We start from the raw sequence: 21,155 nt of genomic DNA on the forward strand, positions 1-21,155 counted from the left end.
GTTAGGGTTTGGATTACATTTACGGTTGGAATTAGAGTTGGGATTAGGGTTATGGGTGTGGATAGGGTTATGGTTGGGATTAAGGGTAGGGGTGTGTTGGAGTTAGGGGTGTGGTTAGGGTTGGAATTAGGGTTAGGGGTGTGTTGGGGTTAGGGGTGTGTTGCGGTTAGGGGTGTCATTGGGATTAGGGCTAAGGCCATGTTCGGGTTTAAGGGAGTGGTTACGGGTTATGGTTAGGGTTGGGTTTAGGGTCAGGGGTGTGTTTGGGTTCGGATTTCAGTTAGAATTCGGGTGTTTCCACTGTTTAGGCACATCAGGGGCTCTCCAAACGCGAAATGGCGTCCGATCTCAATTCCAGCCAATTCTGCGTTGAAAAAGTAAAACAGTGCTCCTTCCCTTCCGAGCTCTCCCGTGCGCCCAAACGGGTTTACCCCAACATATGGGGTAAGAGCGTACTCAAGACAAATTGGACAACAATTTTTGGGTCCAATTTCTCCTGTTACCCTTTGGAAAATACAAAACCAGGGACTAAAAAATAATTTTTGTGGAAAAAAATTAGATTTTTTATTTTCACTGCTCTGCATTATAAACTGTAGTGAAACACTTGGGGGTTCAAAGTTCTCACAGCACATCTAGATAAGTTCCTTGGGGAGTCTAGTTTCCAATATGGGGTCACATGTGCTGGGTTTCTACTGTTTAGGTACATCGGGGCTCTGCAAATGCAACGTGACGCCTGCAGACCAATCCATCTAAGTCTGCATTCCAAACGGCGCTCCTTCCCTTCCGAGCTCTGCCATGCGCCTAAAAGGTGGTTCCCCCCACATATGGAGTATCAGCGTACTCAGGACAAATTGGACAACAAGTTTTGGGGTCCAATTTCTTCTGGTACCCTTGGGAAAATAAAAATTTTGGGGCGAGAAGTTAATTTTTGTGAAAAAATATGATTTTTTATTTTTACGGCTCTACATTATAAACTTCTGTGACTCATATGTTGGGTGAAAGTGCACACCACACATCTAGATAAGTTCCTTAGGGAGTCAACTTTCCAAAATGGTGTCACTTGTGGGGGGTTTCAATGTTTATTCACATCAGGGGCTCTCCAAATGCAACATGGCGTCCCATCTCAATTCCAGTCAATTTTGCATTGAAAAGTCAAACGGCGCTCCTCCCCTTTCAAGCTCTGCCATGCACCCAGACAGTGGTTTACCCCCACATATAGGGTATCGGAGTACTCAGGACAAATTGCACAAAAATTTTTGGGGTCCAATTTCTTCTGGTACCCTTGGGAAAATAAAAAGTTGAGGGCGAAATATTCATTTTTGTGAAAAAATATGATTTTTTATTTTTACGGCTCTGATGTGTGCACAGTGCGGTACGGACCTCTATCTTACGCGTTTCAGAGACACTGGTCTCCTGAGGAAGGAGACCCGTGTCTCTGAAACGCGTAGGATAGAGGTCCGTACCGCACTGTGCACACATCACCGGGTTGTAGTATCGGTCACGTGGGTCACTACGTCAGACAGGTCCTGCACACCAGCCGGAACTGCCGCTCGTACTACACGCGGCGCCGGCATTACTGGACCCCGCTATCATCTGCAGCCTGGTGAGTGGTGTCTGCTACCGGCCGGGGCAGACACTAATTTTGCTAAAGACTTTGCTTGATCGTATATTTTACCGCACTGGAGACTTACCTGCATCCAGGAGAATCCCAACACGGCGGGTAAGAGCAAATTTTCCCACCAGCATGCACTAACACTGCCTGCAGGTTAATTACTGTCAGCCAGCTTTTAGGGATATACTTTTTGCCCGATTTTATGGATACCTTTTTATATATTGGAGCTTCTGTATACATGAACCATTTAGATTGAATGATTACAGGCACTACTAAATTATGGATACCTATCTAACACATTAGTGGCTTTTTCCTTAGCGCGAACCTTATATACTTACGTATATTTTTTGGAGTATTGAAGTTCCTTAGGGGGTCTACTTTCTAAAATGGTGTCACTTGTGAGGGGTTTCAATGTTTTGGCACATCAGGGGCTCTCCAAACGCGACATGACATCCTATCTCAATTCCAGTCAATTTTGCATTGAAAAGTCAAACGGCGCTCCTTCCCTCCCGAGCTCTACCATGCGCCTAAACAGTGGTTTACCCCCACATATGGGATATCGGCGTACTCAGGACAAATTGTACAACAACTTTTGTGGTCCAATTTCTCCTGTTACCCTTGGTAAAATAAAACAAATTGGAGCTGAATTAATTTTTTTGTGAAAAAAAGTTTTAAATGTTCATTTTTTTTTTTTAAACATTCAAAAAATTCCTGTGAAACACCTGAAGGGTTAATAAACTTCTTGAATGAGGTTTTCAGCACCTTGAGGGGTATAGTTTTTAGAATGGTGTCACACTTGGTTATTTTCCATCATATAAACCCCTCAAAGTGACTTCAAATGTGATATGGTCCCTAAAAAAAATGGTGTTGTAAAAATGAGAAATTGCTGGTCAACTTTTAACCCTTATATTTGTTATAACCCTAACAAAAAAAATTTTGGTTCCAAAATTGTGCTGATGTAAAGTAGACTTGTGGAAAATGTTACTTATTAAGTACTTTGTGTGACATATCTCTGTGATTTAAGGGCATAAACATTCAAAGTTGGAAAATTGCAAAATGTTCACCAAGTTTCCGTTTGTTTCACAAATAGACGCAAGTAATATCAAAGAAATGTAACCACTATCATGAAGTACAATATGTCACGAGAAAACAGTGTCAGAATCATCAGGATCCGTTGAAGTGTTCCAGAGTTATAACCTCATAAAGGGACAGTGGTCAGAATTGTAAAAATTGGCCCATCATTAACATGCAAACCACCCTTGGGGTTAAGGGGTTAAAGAGATCTTTTAGAAAGATGAAACATTTACAAGTTCTCTGCTAAGAAAAAGTCTCATTAGACATGGGCAACTACTTCCTCTTTTGATGCAAGCTCTGTTTTTGAATATTAGTGCTCCCTTTTTTGTCATTTAAAAATACTACTATGGGTCAAATCGATCCAATATCACTCCCACTGCAATGCAAATCAGTCAGGCTGGGAGTGCATAGGTAAAATAAATTTGTAATAGTTCAAATGGTGGCTAGAAACTATGTAATGTAATTATATGCCCAAATGGTTTATTCTGAAAAGTTATGTGAATTGACAGTTATACTTTAAAGTGAATCTATAGATCACCTATAGAAAAGTCCTACAATTTAAGATCTGGAAGTAAAACTATAATTTCCTGGTAGACGGCTGCGCTGACTTGGTTTTCATAAAACACTGTTTACCTACACCAGCAAATGATATGGCTCTCCAAACCATTGCTGATTGTGGATATTTCACACTAGACCTTGGAAATCAAGGTCCATGAGTTTGGAGGAAGAGTGGAGAGGCACACAATCCAAGCTGCTTGAGGTCTAGTGTAAAGTATCCACATCCATCAGTGATGGTTAAGGGAGCTATGTCATCTGCTGGTATTGGTATACTGTGGTTTATCAAGACCAAAGTCAGCGCAGCCGTCTACCAGGAAATTTTAGAGCACTTCATGCTTCCCTCTGCCGACAAGATTTTTGGAGATGGAAATTTTATTCTCCAGCAAGACTTGGCACCTGTCCACACTGCCAAAAGTACCAATACCTGGATTAAAAACAACAGTATCACTGTGCTTGATTGACTAGTAAACTAGCTTGACCTTAACCCCATAGAAAATATATTGGGTATTTTAACCCCTTAGCGACCGCCGATACGCCTTTTAACGGCGGCCGCTAAGGGTACTTAAACCACAGCGCCGTTAATTAACGGCGCTGTGGAAAAAGTAAATAGCGCCCCCCAGAGGCCGATTTTCTCCGGGGTCTCGGCTGCCGGGGGTAGCCGAGACCCCAGAGAACATGATTCGGGAGGTTTTTAACCCACCCCGCATTTGCGATCGCCGGTAATTAACCGTTTACCGGCGATCGCAAAAAAAAAAAAAAAAGCGATCTCTTTTTAATTTCTCTGTCCTCCGATGTGATCGCACATCGGAGGACAGAGAAAAGGGATCCCAGGTGGCCCCCCAATACTCACCTAGCTCCCCCGATGCTCCTCGTGTCTCCCGGTGGGCGCCGCCATCTTCAAAATGGCGGGCGCATGCGCAGTGCGCCCGCCAGCCGGCACCGTGAGAATCTTTGGGGTCTCGGCTGCCAGGGGTAGCTGAGACCCCAAAGAGCATGATCGGGGTCGGTTTTACAGACCCCTGTTTTGCGATCGCCGGTAATTAACTGTTTACCGGCGACCGCAAAAAAAAAAAAAAGTAAAGTGTAATTCTCTGTACTCTGATGTGATCGCACATCAGAGGACAGAGAAATAGGGGAATTCGGGGACCCTACAATACTCACCTGTGTCCCTGGATCCTCTTGCTGCTCCTCCTGGCCGCCGGCAGAAGAAAATGGCGGGTGCATGCCCAGTGCGCCCGCCATCTGTCTCCATCTGCCGGCCGGCAGGAGAACAGCAGTTGGGGCTAAAATTAGGGGTAGGGTTAGGGGTAGGGTTAGGGGTAGGGTTAGGGGTAGGGGTAGGGTTAGGTTAGGGTTAGGGGTAGGGGTAGGGTTAGGGTTAGGGGTAGGGTTAGGGGTAGGGTTAGGGGTAGGGTTAGGTTAGGGGTAGGGGTAGGGTTAGGGGTAGGGTTAGGGGTAGGGCTAGGGTTAGGGCTAGGGTTAGGGCTAGGGTTGGGGCTAAATTTAGGGTTAGCTTTGGGGCTAAATTTAGGGTTAGGGTTGGGGCTAAATTTAGGGTTGGGGCTAAATTTAGGGTTAGGCTTCTTTCACACTTACGTCTGTACGGGGCCGTCGCAATGCGTCGGCCCGACAAACCGACGCACGTTGTGAAAATTGTGCACAACGTGGGCAGCAGCTGTAGTTTTTCAACGCATCCGTTGCCCAATCTATGTCCTGGGGAGGAGGGGGCGGAGTTACAGCCACGCATGCGCGGTCAGAAATGGCAGATGTGACGTACAAAAAAAGTTTCATTGAACGTTTTTTTGTGCCGACGCTCCGCCAAAACACAACTGATCCAGTGCATGACGGACGCGACGTGTGGCCATCCGTCACGATCCGTCGGCAATACAAGTCTATGGGCAAAAAACGCATCCTGCGGGCACATTTGCAGGATCCGTTTCTTGTCCAAAACGACGGATTGCGACAGAATGCCAAACGACGCAAGTGTGAAAGTAGCCTTAGGGCTAGGGTTAGGGTTGGGGCTAAAGTTAGGGCTAGGGTTGGGGCTAAAGTTAGGGTTAGAGCTGGGATTAGGGTTGGGGTTTGGATTAGGGTTGGTATTTGGGTTAGGGTTGGCATTAGGGTTACGCTTGGGATTAGGGTTAGGTTTGGGATTAGGGTTAAGGTTAGGGTTGTGATTAGGGGTGTATTGGGATTAGGGTTAGGTTTGAGGTTAGGGTTGAGATTAGGATTAGGGGTGTGTTGGATTTAGGGTTTTGATTAGGGTTATGGTTAGGGTTGACATTAGGGTTGTTTTGGGGTAAGGGTTGTGATTATGGTTAGGGTTAGTGATTAGGATTATGGATCAGGTTGGGATTAGGGTTAGGGGTGTGTTGGGGTTAGGGTTGGAGCTAGAATTGGGGGGTTTCCACTGTTTAGGTACATCAGGGGGTCTCCAAACACGACAGCCAATTTTGCGCTCATAAAGTCAAATGGTGCTCCTTCCCTTCTGAGCTCTGCAGTGCGCCCAAACAGTGGGTTACCCCCACATATGGGGCATCAGCGTACTCGGGATAAATTGGACAACAACTTCTGGGGTCCAATTTCTCTTGTTACCCTTGTGAAAATAAAAACTTGGGGGCTACAATATCTTTTTTGTGGAAAAAAAAAATATTTTTTATTTTCACGACTCTGCATTCTAAACTTCTGTGAAGCACTTGGGCATTCAAAGTTCTCACCACACATCTAGATAAGTTCCTTGGGGGGTCTAGTTTCCAAAATGGGGTCACTTGTGGGGGGTTACTACAGTTTAGGTATATCAGGGGCTCTGCAATCGCAACATAATGCCCACAGACCATTCTATCAAAGTCTGCATTCCAAAAAGGCGCTCCTTCCCTTCCGAGCTCTGCCGTGCGCCCAAACAGTGGTTTACCCCCACATATGGCGCATCAGCGTACTCGGGATAAATTGGACAACAACTATTGCAGTCCAATTTCTCCTGTTACCCTTGTGAAAATAAAAACTTGGGGGCTACAATATCTTTTTTGTGGAAAAAAAAATATTTTTTATTTTCACGACTCTGCATTCTAAACTTCTGTGAAGCACTTGGGCATTCAAAGTTCTCACCACACATCTAGATAAGTTCCTTGGGGGGTCTAGTTTCCAAAATGGGGTCACTTGTGGAGGGTTTCTACTGGTTAGGTACATCAGGGGCTCTGCAAACGCAACATAATACCCGCAGACCATTCTATCAAAGTCTGCATTCCAAAACGGCGCTCCTTCCTTCCGAGCTCTGCCGTGCGCCCAAACAGTGGTTTACCCCCACATATGGGGTACCAGCATACTCAGGACAAATTGGACAACAACTTTTGGGGTCCAATTTCTCTTGTTACCCTTGTGAAAATAAAAACTTGGGGGCTAAAAAATCTTTTTTGTGGAAAAAAAAATATTTTTTATTTTCACGGCTCTGCATTATAAACTTCTGTGAAGCACTTGGGCATTCAAGGTTCTCACCACACATCTAGATAAGTTCCATGGGGGTTCTAGTTTCCAAAATGGGGTCACTTGTGGGGGATTTCTACTGTTTAGGCACATCAGGGGCTCTCCAAACGCGACATGGCGTCCGATCTCAATTCCAGCCAATTCTACATTGAAAAAGTAAAACGGCACTCTTTCTCTTCCAAACTCTGCGGTGCGCCCAAACAGTGGTTTACCCCCACATATTGGGTATCGACGTACTCAGGAGAAATTGCACAACAACTTTAGTGGTCTAATTTCTCCTGTTACCCTTGTGAAAATAAAAATTTGTGGGCAAAAAGATCATTTTTGTAGAAAAAATGCAATTTTTTTTTTTCACGGCTCTACGTTATAAACTTCTGTGAAGCACATGGGGGTTCAAAGTGCTCGCCACACATCTAGATAAGTTCCTTAAGGGGTCTAGTTTCCAAAATGGTGTCACTTGTGGGGAGTTTCCACTGTTTAGGCACATCAGGGGCTCTCTAAACATGACATGGCGTCCGATCTCAATTCCAAAAAGTGGTTTACCCCCACATATGGGGTATTGGCGTATTCTGGAGAAATTGCATAACAAAATTTATGGTTACATTTCTGTTTTTACACTTGTGAAAATAAAAAAAATGGTTCTGAATTAAGATGTTTGCAAAAAAAAGTTAAATGTTCATTTTTTCCTTCCACATTGTTTCAGTTCCTGTGAAGCACGTAAAGGGTTAATAAACTTCTTGAATGTGGTTTTGAGAACCTTGAGGGGTGTAGTTTTTAGAATGGTGTCACACTTCATTATTTTCTATCATATAGACCCCTCAAAATGACTTCAAATGTGATGTGGTCCCTAAAAAAAATGGTGTTGTAAAAATGAGAAATTGCTGGTCAACTTTTAACCCTTATAACTCCCTAACAAAAAAAAAATTTGTTTCCAAAATTGTGCTGATGTAAAGTAGACATGTGGGAAATGTTATTTATTAACTATTTTTCGTGACATATCTCTCTGATTTATGGGCATAAAAATACAAAGTTTGAAAATTGCAAAATTTTAAAAATTTTCGCCATATTTCCATTTTTTTCATAAATAATCACAAGTAATATCGAAGAAATGTTACCACTAACATGAAGTACAATATGTCACGAAAAAACAGTCTCAGAATCAGCGGGATCCGTTGAAGCGTTCCAGAGTTATTACCTCATAAAGTGACAGTGGTCAGAATTGCAAAAATTGGCCTGGTCATTAAGTACCAAATTGGCTCTGTCACTAAGGGGTTAAAGAGGAAGATGAAAGACACCAGACCCCAGACAAGCTGAATGCTGCTATCAAAGCAATCTGGGCCTCCATAACACCTCAGCAGTGTCACAGGCTGATCGCCTCCATTCCACGCCACATGGATTCAGTAATTGATGCAAAAGGAGCCCTGACCAAGTATTGAGTGCATTTACTGAACATACATTTCAGTAAGCCAACATTTTGGATTCTAAAAACATTTTTTCAAGCTGGTGTTATAAAGTATTCTAATTTACTGAGATAATAACTTTTGGTTTTTTTACTGGCTGTTCTGTTAGCCATAATCATCAACATTAACAGAAATAAACACTTAAAATAGATCACTCTGTTTGTAATGACTCTATATAATATGAGTTTCATTTTTTGTATTGAAGAACTGAAATAAATTAATTTCTCGATGATATTCTAATTTTGTGAGATGCACCTGTAAACAAGACAGCACAGTGCACAATATAAAATCAATTAAATGAAAATATATAAGGCAAAAATAAAAACTGGTTATGGGAGATTAATACAGTTAATAGTAATTAAACATAATGTTAGGACTGATCACACATATCCAGAATTTAATAGTACAAGGTAATGATTACATATCCTAATAGATGCTAAGTGAGGTAATTCAAGTAAATGAGATATCACATGTGCCATTAAAGTGCAGCATGCCATGCAAAAGCTTGTAGAATTCACATATAAATACAACAGCTGTTACCAAAGTCAGTATATCTCCTGTGCGATTGGTTGGCTGTTCCTTAAATAGCCAACTGACCAGCGTCTAACCACCCCTGGATGAAGCAGTAATTGCGAACCGTATGTCGGGTGTGGTGGATGCTTGTACCGGTGGCACGTACGTAGTTAATAACTGTTGTACATATATGTGAATTTTATAAGCTTTTGGACAGGACTATGTACTTTATTGGCACATGTGATATCTCATTTACTTGAATTACTTCACTTGGCAGCTATTAGGCTATGTAATCATTACCTTGTACTATTAAATTCTGGTTGTGTGTGAGCAGTCCTAACATTATATTTAACTGTATTCCTAACACATACTCCATTTTTATTTTTACTTTATATATTTTCATTTAATTGATATTACCGTATTTTTCGTTTTGTAAGACGCTCCGGATTATAAGACGCACCCCAAATTTTGAGGAGAAAAATAGGAAAAAACTTTTTTTAATAAATTGGTGGGGCGTCTTATAATCCATGCGTCTTATTACTTACCAGGGGTTGTGGCTGCGGTGGATCAGGGTCCCAGGGTCGTTGCTGGAGGCAGGAGTGGAGCATTGCTGCAGGCTGGGATGAGAGTGGTCTGCAGGGGGGCTTCTGTGCTGCAGGGGGCTCCTGTGCTGCAGGCTGGGATGACAGGGTCTGCAGGGGGGCTCCGGTGCTGCAGGAGGCTCCTGTGCTGCAGGCTGGGATGAGGGGGTTTGCAGGGCTGTCTCCGGTGCTGCGGGGGGCTCTGGCGACATTTTGTGACAGATCAGAGCCCCCCGGCACTTCTTCCATGCTTTCCTGTATGACTGACTCTGGGAAAATGGCCGCCGGAATCTCAGGAGATGAGATCTTCCATTCGTTCCTGTATGACTGACTCCGGGAAAATGGCCGCCGGAATCTCGAGAGATGAGATCTCAGTGCTGAAATCTCATCTCCGGAGATTCCAGCGGCCATTTTTCCAGAGTCAGTCATACAGGAACGCATGAAAGAAGTGCCAGGGGGCTCTGGTCTTTCACAAAATGTTGCCAGAGCCCCCCGCAGCACTGGAGCCTCCAGCATCACCCGGGGCAGCAGCGGTGGCGGGCGAGGTGACAGCGGTGGCGGGCAGCGGCGGCGGACACCCCCTCATCCCAGCCTGTAAGTGGTATATCTGCTTTGTAAGACGCACCCCCATTTCCCCCCCAAATTTGGGGGAAATAAAGTGCGTCTTAAAAAGCGGAAAATACGGTATATGGTGCACTGTGCTGTCTTCTTTACTTATTATTCTATTTTTGGTATTATTATTTTTGCTAGTAGTTTTTTTTCACATCTTGTAATTGTTATCTGGTCTTGGTCTACACCTTTTTTCATCTGTGATTTCTCTTGTTTTTAATATATATATATGTATGTATAATATGTATATATATATATATATATATATATATATATCATGTTCATATTTTTAGATTATATTCAATAAAAAATTATTTTAGCGTACTATGGTACAATTATGAAGTATTTCTAACTTGGTGTTTTTAAAGTGAATCTGTCAACAGGATTTCATCCCCCAAACTATTTATATGTGAATGTAGCTCATTCAAAGACTAGCCCAGCAATACCTTTACAAATCAGTGTTTTCATTAATATGCATCTGAGGCTGAAGAGCTATTGTAGCTCTGAAGCCTCTGTCACTCCAGTTCTATTCCCTGTCATATGCTAGTTCAGTGAGTTCCATGTCACACATTGTGCCGACCTCTTCTCCCTAAAGATGAGCTTGACAAAGACAATTTGTGGTTGAAGCATTGGAAATTGATGTCTACATACACTTGTCAGATTAAATAAATGTCACTTATGCCACAATATTGAATTTGTTCATATTTCAGTGCCAAAGTAGCCTCAGAGAGCTTTAGACTTATGTTTTTCTTCTAAGTACAAGCTTATGCAGTAGAGCAGGGGTCCCCAAACTGTAGCTTGAAAGCCACATGTCGCTCGCGGGTCCATCATGTGTTGCTCGCGGTTGTCTGTCAGCTTGGTGTATTAGCACCAGGTGTAGCAAAAAGCTATGAGTATATCTCTAGATGGTGACTTTTGTTTGTAGACCAGTAATAGAGGGGTCTGGGAGTCACTACTGTGAGTGGGGCAGGAGCTGGCAGAATCCTCTCTCAGAGCTGAATGTGGCCCACTACCCTTTTTCATAGCTGAATGTGGCTCTCAAGGTCACAAATGTTAGTGACCTCTGCAGTAGAGTATACTTGTCCATTATTATTTTTATTCCCTGCCCAGTGCTGCCTCCAACTGCTTGACTAACAGCCTCTATGCTGTGTGACTTCAGGCAAAGTAGCTGTCAGTCAAGCAGGAGGAGACAGCAACAGGTGGTGTATAGAGCTGCAGTGACAGAGACTTTGGATCTACAGTAACTTTTCAGCCTCATTTTCATATCAATTCAAATGCTTATTTCTTAGTAACAAAGGATGGAACTGGCCACCTAAAGGTATTGCTGGACTTGTCTTTGAAAGAGCTAAATGCACATATAAATAGTTTTGGTGGTAAAATGCTGCTGACAGATTCTCTTTAAATGTTAACTCTTCTTACTAGACAGTTACAGTTGTGCTCAAAGGTTTACATACCCCAGCAGTATTTTTTATTTCTTGGCCTTTTTTCAGAGACAATTAATGATAAAACCAAAACTTTTCATCCACTCATGGTTAGTGGTTGGGTGAAGCCATTTAGTGTCAAACTACTGTGTTTTCTCTTTTTAAATCTTAACAACAACCTAAAACATCCAAATGACCCTAATCAAAAGTTACATACACCATTTCTTAATTTCTTATATTGCCCCCTCTAACATCAATGACAGCTTGAAGTTTTTTGTGGTAGTTTTGGATGAGGTTCTTTATTTTCTCAGATGGTAAAGCTGCCCACTCTTCTTGGCAAAAAGCCTCCAGTTCCTGTAAATTCCTGGGCTGTCCAGCATGAACTGCGCGCTTGAGATCTTCCCAGAGTGGCTCAATGATATTGAGGTCAGGAGACTGAGATGGCCACTCCAGAACCTTCACTTTGTTCTGCTGTAGCCAATGACAGGTCGACTTGGCCTTGTGTTTTGGATCGTTGTCATGTTGGAACGTCCAAGTACGTCTCATGCGCAGCTTCCGCGCTGATGAGTGCTAATTTGCCTCCAGTATTTGCTGATAACGTGCTGCATTCATCTTTCCTTCAATTTTGACCAAGTATCCTGTGGCTTTGTAGCTCACCCATCCCTAAAACATCAGCAATCCACCTCCATGCTTTACAGTAGAAATGGTGTTCCTTTCATCATAGGCCTTGGTGACCACTCTCCAAATGTAACTTTTATGATTGTGGCCAAAAAGTTCAGTTTTGGTCTCATCACTCCAAATTACCTTGTTCCAGAAGTTTTGAGGCTTGTCTCTGTGCTGTTTTGCATATTGTAGGTGAGATATTTTGTGGCATTTGTGCAGTAATGGCTTTCTTCTGGCACCTCGACCATGCCACCCATTTTTCTTCAAATGCCTCCTTATTGTGCATCTTGAAACAGCCACACTGCTAGTTTTCAGAGAGTACTGTATTTCAGCTGATGTTATTTGTGGGTTTTTCTTTGCACCCCGAACAATTTTCCTGGCAGTTGTGGATGATATTTTTGTTGGTGTGCCTGACTGTGGTTTTGTTTTTACCCAGAGCCCCTGATTTTCCATTTGTTAGTCACAATTTGAACGCTGCTGACTGGCATTAGCAATTCCTTGGATATCTTTTTGTATCCCTTTCCTGTTTTATACAGTTCAACTACCTTTTTCCATAGATCCATTGACAATTATTTTGCTTTCCCCCATGACTCACAATTCCGAAACGTCAGTGACTGGATGAAAAATGCAAGAGACTGTCTGGATCCCAGAAACTCAATCAGCTTTTATGCACACACACTGATTACAGGCAAACCGGTCAGAGGTGAGGATGTTACCTTTAGTAGCCAGTCAAACCCATTTGTGTCAACTTCTGTGCATGTTATCAGGCCAAAATCACCAGGGTATGTGAACTTTTGATCAGGGTCATTTGGATGTTTTGGGTTGTCATGATTTAAAAAGAGAAAACACAGTAGTTTGAGACTAAATGGCTTCACCCAACCACTAACCATAAGAGGAGACAAAGTTTTGTTGTTATCATTCATATTCTCTAAAAAATGCCAAGAAAGGAAAAATTCTGCTGGGGTATGTAACCTTTTGAGCACAACTGTAACTGAAAATCAGTCCATGGTAGGACTAAACCCTATACAGGTATGATGAGATGGAGTCCATCAATCTAAGGGTACCGTCACACAGTGCCATTTTGATCGCTACGACGGTACGATTCGTGACGTTCCAGCGATATCCATACGATATCGCTGTGTCTGACACGCAGCAGCGATCAGGGATCCTGCTGAGAATCGTACGTCGTAGCAGATCGTTTGGAACATTCTTTCATCACTGGATCTCCTGCTGTCATCGCTAGATCGGTGTGTGTGACACCGATCTAGCGATGCGTTCGCTTGTAACCAGGGTAAACATCGGGTTACTAAGCGCAGGGCCGCGCTTAGTAACCCGATGTTTACCCTGGTTACCAGCGTAAATGTAAAAAAAAAAAAACAGTACATACTTACATTCCGGTGTCCGTCAGGTCCCTTGCCGTCTGCTTCCCGCACTCACTGACTGCCGGCCGTAAAGTGAAAGCAGAGCACAGCGGTGACGTCACCGCTGTGCTGTGCTTTCACTTTACGGCCGGCAGTCAGTGAGTGCGGGAAGCAGACGGCAAGGGACAGACACCGGAATGTAAGTATGTACTGTTTGTTTTTTTTTACGCTGGTAACCAGGGTAAACATCGGGTTACTAAGCGCGGTCCTGCGCTTAGTAACCCGATGTTTACCCTGGTTACCCGGGGACCTCGGCATCGTTGGTCGCTCGAGAGCTGTCTGTGTGACAGCTCTCCAGCGACCACACTACGACTTACCAACGATCACGGCCAGGTCGTATCGCTGGTCGTGATCGTTGGTAAATCGTATAGTGTGACGGTACTCTGATGGTAAGCTTTCTCTTGGTTTATCTCTTTACAGACAGTCGATGTGACAGGTCATTATTTTTTTATATTCGAACAGTAAAGTCTGAAGGAAAAGATATTGTACTTTGTCATACATCCATTCACTGCACATATTTTCCAAATTTTTAAAGTGTCTATACAAATGTAGCAGCTAAGATGTATGCTTCTTTTGTATAAATCTTATTAGATAAACTTAGTGAATACAATGGCAGTCCTTTATTGGTGCCAGTAGGAAGATAACCATAGTACTTATACAGCAGTCAATAAGATTGGCCCACATTATTGTAAGAACCCACCTCTCATCTATTGAACTTTTCTGTAGAAAGCTAGTGCCCATATTTTGTCTGCTTCTGGCAGTCGGAGCCCCCTACATAAGACCTGGGTGTTTCAGACCATTAATTCAGTCTTTCTACTAACCTAAGAAAGCTCAATTTCACAGAAATTAGACAAAAGTAACTTGAGAAAGTGTGATCATAGTGGAGTTATTATTTAGTAATATTGTTGGCAGTTTGATACGTTAAATGTAACAGTAGCCTAATAGTAAGTAATAGTAGAGTAAAGGACATATTTTTCCTCAGAGCAAACCAAAGATACACTGTCAACTCAGATAACCACTGCAAAGTGTTCTGCATAGAAAAAAAACATACTTTCCTGTGGTTTTCATGGAAGCCTAGACTTGCATGAAATGGAATGTTAAATTGTGTTTATGAAATGTGCTGAAATTTGAAGCCAAAACAATGTTTTGCTGCAGTATAGTCTGTCAGAATTTATCTTAAAAAGAAGTATATTTTAAAGGGAACTTGCTGTCATTTTGCCTTACTAAACTGCCCCCCAACTCTGTAGCAAGTTATTTAATGTGTCCACATAAAGCTAAGTGCTCCTGTATATAAGTAGAAAAAAACACTTTTAATCTTTACTCCCCTTCTATGTAAATCCATGGATGCCAGGCAGAGTGGCTGCGCTGGATGTTGGTTCAGTCCCGCTCCAATAGCAAACAGGCATCGGGTATTCTAGAATATGCATGTCCACGTAGTCATATTGCCCAGTCACGTAGTATATTGCCCAGTGACGTAGTATATTGCCCAGTAACGTAGTATATTGCCCAGCTACGTAGTATATTGACCAGTCACATAGTATATTGCCCAGCCACGTAGTATATTGCCCAGTCACGTAGTATATTGCCCAGTCACGTAGTATATTGCCCAGTCACGTAGTATATTGCCCAGTCACGTAGTATATTGCCCAGCCACGTAGTATATTGCTCAGCAACGTAGTATATTGCCCAGCCACGTAGTATATTGCACAGCCATGTAGTATGTAGTATATTGGTCAGCTACGTAGTATATTACTCAGTCACGTAGTATTTTGCCCAGTCACGTAGTATATTGCCCAGCCACGTAGTATATTGCCCAGCCACATAGTATATTGCCTAGCAACGTAGTATATTGCCCAGTAACGTAGTATTTTGCACAGCCACGTAGTATGTAGTATATTGTCAGCTACGTAGTATATTGCCCAGACACGTAGTATATTGCCCAGTCATGTAGTATATTGCCCTGCCACATAGTATATTGCCCAGCCATGTAGTATATTGCCCAGCAATGTAGTATATTGCCCAGCAACGTAGTATATTGCCCAGCCATGTATTATATTGCACAGCCATGTAGTATATTGGTCAGCCACGAAGTATATTGCCCAGTAATGTACAGTCACGTAGTATATTTTGTTGTCACTGCTGAGCGAGGACCAACTGCTTCAAAAGCTCCTCTATCTTGTCAGCAGGCTTGAGCTGTAGCACTGCAGGATTGATTACTGACATGCAACACGCTTTGGGGTATGCCTCAGTTCACACTGCCGCATTCTCCACCATATGTGGAGCAGCAGTGTCTACACTGTGCAGTGATGAGGCAGTGACCAAGGAAAAGTTCAAAGTAAGGTCTCTTTTAATCATCAGCGTACTCACAAACTGAAAGTAAATTGGATCTTCCGGATCACAGCTGGGAAAGCAAAGACAGTCCGTGATCAGCTGACGTGGGCGACTGTACCGCCGTGTACGCTGAGGATGCCAGGCCTTTTGGCTCTGCTTGGCGCTGTGCTGCCTCACACAGGTTGAGCTCTGCAGAGCCTTATGCTCTGCCTGCTTGCAAGATCAAAACGGACACACCCAACCCTCTGCTGCAGGAGTTTTTACAACAGAACCTGTGGCCATCAGCCACATGGAAAACCCGGGTCGGGGGAGGAAATGGACTGCCCCACTAACATCCTGTAGTCCGTTTCAAAAATAAAAGCCCTGAGCAGGTTTTCCTAATTCTGCCTTGGACATATAGCTTGCCCCAAGACCAGCACTAACTTTTATTTTGCATTGCAATCACAGCTATGCCTTTGACTGCAATGCACTCCCACTGCCTCAGTATGCTTGTGAGCGCATCCTGGGGGACACATAGCAACCCACACATATGACCTCGGCCACTGCCTCATAATATATATTCAGAGAGAGAGATACATTTCTGGTTAGCAAGGGATTATTAGAAACCCATTATGGGTTGCTTGGTTTGGTCTTACAGTCATGGGCATTTTTAATTTTTCTTAATCATGTTTTTGCTTGTTATGTACCAAATAAAAATGTTTTATTATGTGATCCATGAATTTGCATACTTCTTTCTTTCTTTGGATGTATGTCTAAAGGCTCTATTGACATGAAACTCTCACCAGACATAGGTAAAAAAACAACTAATCTACACAGGCAAAGAAATCTAACCATAAACGTCCATAAATTAAGTTAGTAAACTGGTGACGTGTTTAATACTTATTTCACCCACTGCATATGAGGTAAGTGAGGAAAAGCAGCGGTGCACTAAATAAAAGCAAGTATCGTTTAGAAAATAAATGAGATAGTGCAGGGCAATCATCATCTAAAACAAATCCTTTACTCCATTACATTAAAAACCGTAGAAAGCAGCATTGCATGGGAGAGATCCAGAAACGGTCGTTTCGCTTCACATAAGCTTCAACAGTTCTCTGAATCGAAGCTGAGTGTACATCTCCAGCTTCATTTACAATCTGTACACGCTCCAGAAGTCGCTGTTACTCTGAGGTTTTATGAAAGCTGTGAGTGCGCAGAGCGATGTAATGACCATCAATATGACTAGAAGAAAGGGATGGGGGCATGGTTTGCAAGGGGAAGGGAGCAGACCTGTTTCACAGGAGCTCCTGAGAATCCCCTTAATTAAGCAACATTAGCTTACTTTAAAGTGGACTTTTATAAGCTTATTGAAGCTGAAGACCTGTGGGAACATACCTAGAACATTAAATAAGAACCAAAACATGGTCTTAACTAAGAAAAAAACATTTCCAGAACAGAGATCATTTCCTGCTTTGTCTATGGGGAAGAAGACAACTAAAATGGCCGCTGATGCAGGACCAAAGATGAAAGCCCACACTAGACTCATCACCTCCAGCCTGACTGGACGTAAGATGCCCGGAGTGACACCGACTGAGCCAGCAGGGAGAGAGAAATCCGACTTACAAGCGGCTCACACATTAGCCGCTGAAAAGGTTCCAGACAACCGACAGACAGCAGCGTTTCCGGGGACGACAAGGAGGAGCGATGCGACATTATTGCGGAAAGACACCGGGACTCTCCTGAGTCACCGAGACCTGTAGAGTTCAAAGACGAATACTCTGACATCCTCTCTGCCAGTTGCCAGAAAGGAGGACAGACGCAGGGAAATCGCCGCGATGACGAAGCAGAAAATGAAGATGGTGCCGCTGCTGAAAAGACAAGGAGAATCACTGCGGACTCCGACAGAGGCGAGTCTCCCCAGAGCCTTGCTATACTGCCGGGTACCCGGGAAAGAAACACTCCAGCCTGTGACACCCACACTGAAGAGGAAGCAGGATGAGAGCTGCGCTGCCATTCAACATGTCTCTGATGCAGTGAGTACAATCCCGCTCCAACACCGCCATGGAATACAGCAGTCCCACTCATTTCAAAAGAGCTGTGCCACCCCTAAACCCCCTTATAAAAGCCTAAAAACTTTGGGGCATATGCAGGGGGATAAGGACTATCCAGTGCCACCAGATAGCAGCTTAATGGATGCAACAGATTTATTTGAAAGCTATGGCAGCTGGATATCATTCTCTAAACTAGAGTCAAATAACGAAAAGGATCTATATGATGTCTCAGTAAATGTCACTGCTGAGAAGTATGACAAAAAAAGGATTATGTAATGTCTCCATAGATGACACTGCTGAAGAAACACAGCTTATTGACACCATGGGTCCTTCTGCAGAGACCAGTGAAATTGCTGACAAAAATGCGGTAATATCTCTTGATAATTCCCCTTACCCTAATGGGTCAAACACCATTGATTTCTTAAAGCCTTTATTGGACGCACAAAGATAATGGCTGGATTATTTGAAGCATCTTAATAAACTTTCTATTATACCACTCCATAACATAAATACAAAATTTACCTCTACTATATATAACAATAATGACATAGAGGATCATTCAAAACCAGCAGTTTCCCTCCATGTCTCAAATTCTGAATCAGATGCCTTTTTAGGCTCGCATGAGGAACTAGAGAGTGTCCACTCGGAAGACTTTACTGATGTGGCAGAATCTTCCTCTCTTGGGAGGAGGGACTCTATGAAGGAGATTGTTCTAATACCTCATCTCTCCATTCCTATTCAGAAGATTCTAGTGATCCCAGTGAGCCCGATCTCCCAGAAAATTTTTGATACCCCTTAAATACAGATGACTCTAATTTGAAGTAAATTCTCACGGAGTCTGAGATACGCCACTCCAACCTACCTTTAGTGGACAATATTCCCGCCTCTGAAGATTCTCCATCTGAAGGATTTATAATCAAAATTTGTAAAGCCTTTCTAACATCGGTGGACATTTCAGGAAGGGGATTAGATTCTGATGTTGATTTGACAGTTTTATCTGGGACTAATACAAAGATTTCTGACTCCCAACAAACAGATGAAACAAAGGCCCATGAGTCCTTTATCAAAAAACTACTTTAGACACTCTATCACATATTCTCAAAATTCTCAAACCGAATTCTATTACGTCCCCTAACACTTCGCTACCCTTCTCAAAAACAGACGATTAGACAATCAAAAATTCAACATCTACACCTTCAAAAGATGTCAAAAATTATTCTCTGATCTCAGACTCCGTAGAAAAGATCAAAAAAGATATTCACTCTTTTAAGGACGGCTTAGCTAATTACGAAGATTTTAAAAGGAAGAATAACCTAAAAATTAGAGGAATTCCGGAATCGGTCCAGCCATCTCAATTAAAAGATTATATCTCTACAATGATATTTAATCTGTTACCTAATACCAAAGTAAAGAACTTGGTTGAGAGGGCTTTTAGAATTCCCAGACCACTCTCTCTCCCTCCAAATATAGCAAGAGACGTTATTGTGTCCTTTTACCATGGGTGGGTGAAGAATGATCTTCTCGCTCTGACTAGAAATTCAAAAATCCTCGCATCTCCATACGACAAAATAACTCTGTTCAAAGACTTTTCCAAGGCCACAATTCAAAAAAGGAAATAATTCCAATACACGACTCGAGAACTCCTACGCGCAGGAATACCCTATAACTGGACCCAGACTTCCACCATACAAATAAAATATGCAATGAAACGAATAGTTATCTCTTCACCAGAGGAAGGAATTGTCTTTTTGGAAAAACCGGAATAATACCCCCATCGATCTCACATAGACTCTCCTCTTCGTCCTCATCAGACTTATATTCTACTTGATAAAACGAGTTGCTAATTTAGTACAATTCCCACGGGGTCTTCATATTCCAGACTACAAAGTACAGCGGACTTTATTGAAGCAAATAGTAAAATCTTATACCACTAACTACTGTTTTAATTGAACCGAACTTTCCCTCCACAGAGTCTCAGGGTCACCCATAGGTGTTCCCGGACGTGACAAGCTCTCACATTTTACATATATTACTCAAAGTATTTGTATGATTAATACTTTTGATTTTCAGGTGCTGTAATAATAAGCAACAGTTAACTATGTATATATCTACAGAAATGTATGATTGCTTGTCTCTCCCCTATTTCCATAGGGGAATTTCCTTTTATCCCTCCTTTCCTTCATTCACTACCCTTCCCTATCTTCCCCCCCTTCTCTCCATTTCCCTCCCTCCCCAGAGTTATTAAAAAACTTTCAACAAAAATTATTTGAAAAAGAAAAAAAAAAGAAGAAAGGGATTTACAGAGAAAGTGAGCTAAGTGTTTTTCCCTTGTATGATGTGGTGTTAGAGATGCACATCACGTGACCTCTACACATTGGAGGCAGTTCACTAAGGAAAAATGACGTAACAGTTTTCCTTTAACTGCATAGTAAAATATTAATTTTAATGTGACATGCCATTAAATACAAAAGAACTCACTCTGACATCAGAAGTTCTCACTTTTATGTTTGATACCCTCACTGATAGCTACAAAAATAGGCACTAATTGTGTTGTACTTTAGAAGCTAAAATAAAAAAAGCAATATAGCTTTTCTCAATGAAATAATTATATTTTGATTGACAAAATTTACATCAAATTACTGTTTTTGCTAGTTACAATCACAACGGTTATCTGTTCTTTTGATACAATAATCAAATTCTAGTGGTGCTAAAGTAGAGCTAGATACCGTAAACTGTCACATACCATAACTATAACTGAACTGAATGGGAGACGTACATCTCAGTTAACATGTTTCAAACTTTTATTTTGTATGAAGGTTCACGGAATCAGTGGAAAATTATTGAGCATGACTAAGAAGAAAAAAATTACAAAATTAGGTATAAAGGGAATTTAACTTAGGTATAAAGTAATACACTGACAATATAAATATAAGAAGTTAAACTGTAACTCCAGCGGTTATGCTTTCACACTGCAGCCACTACTTCCTTGACGAGCCACTTTGCCCAAGATCTCCAGTGTGCAGATGTTGGCAACAATACAATTAACTCCAGTGTTAAACATTTTGCTCGGAGAAATGCCCAGCATGTCAAGAATTCATTATCGGAAAGAAATGCTTCCTTATCCTTCCCTGTGTGCCTGACACATGAGAAAATGTTTATGCACAGTCTGATGTGAAATCCATTTCTATGATTTATCTGATTTCTATTTTAAGCTTTACAGAGGTTTCAGAAATGTTCTGTACATTTTTACATTTTAAGTTTTCATATTCTCGACCTCTACTAGAGAAAATACAGCATGAACAAGCTTCTTTAATAAAGCAACAAAGAAGCCAAGTGTAAACATGTTCATGTTTGTTCATAAAAATTAGTACAATTAAGTTACTGCAGTTATGGGAGCTGCCTAAG

General features: G+C 42.1%; 1 protein-coding gene across 4 annotated transcripts in view; it reads left to right on the forward strand.

Moving 5' to 3' along the window:
- The window catches only part of COBL (cordon-bleu WH2 repeat protein), a 641,622-nt gene that overhangs the window by 537,130 nt on the left and 83,337 nt on the right, over nt 1-21,155 (forward strand). The window lies entirely within an intron of this gene.

The sequence above is a fragment of the Ranitomeya imitator genome, chromosome 6 (assembly GCF_032444005.1).
Source record: "Ranitomeya imitator isolate aRanImi1 chromosome 6, aRanImi1.pri, whole genome shotgun sequence".
In the NCBI taxonomy this organism is placed as follows: Eukaryota; Metazoa; Chordata; class Amphibia; order Anura; family Dendrobatidae; genus Ranitomeya; species Ranitomeya imitator.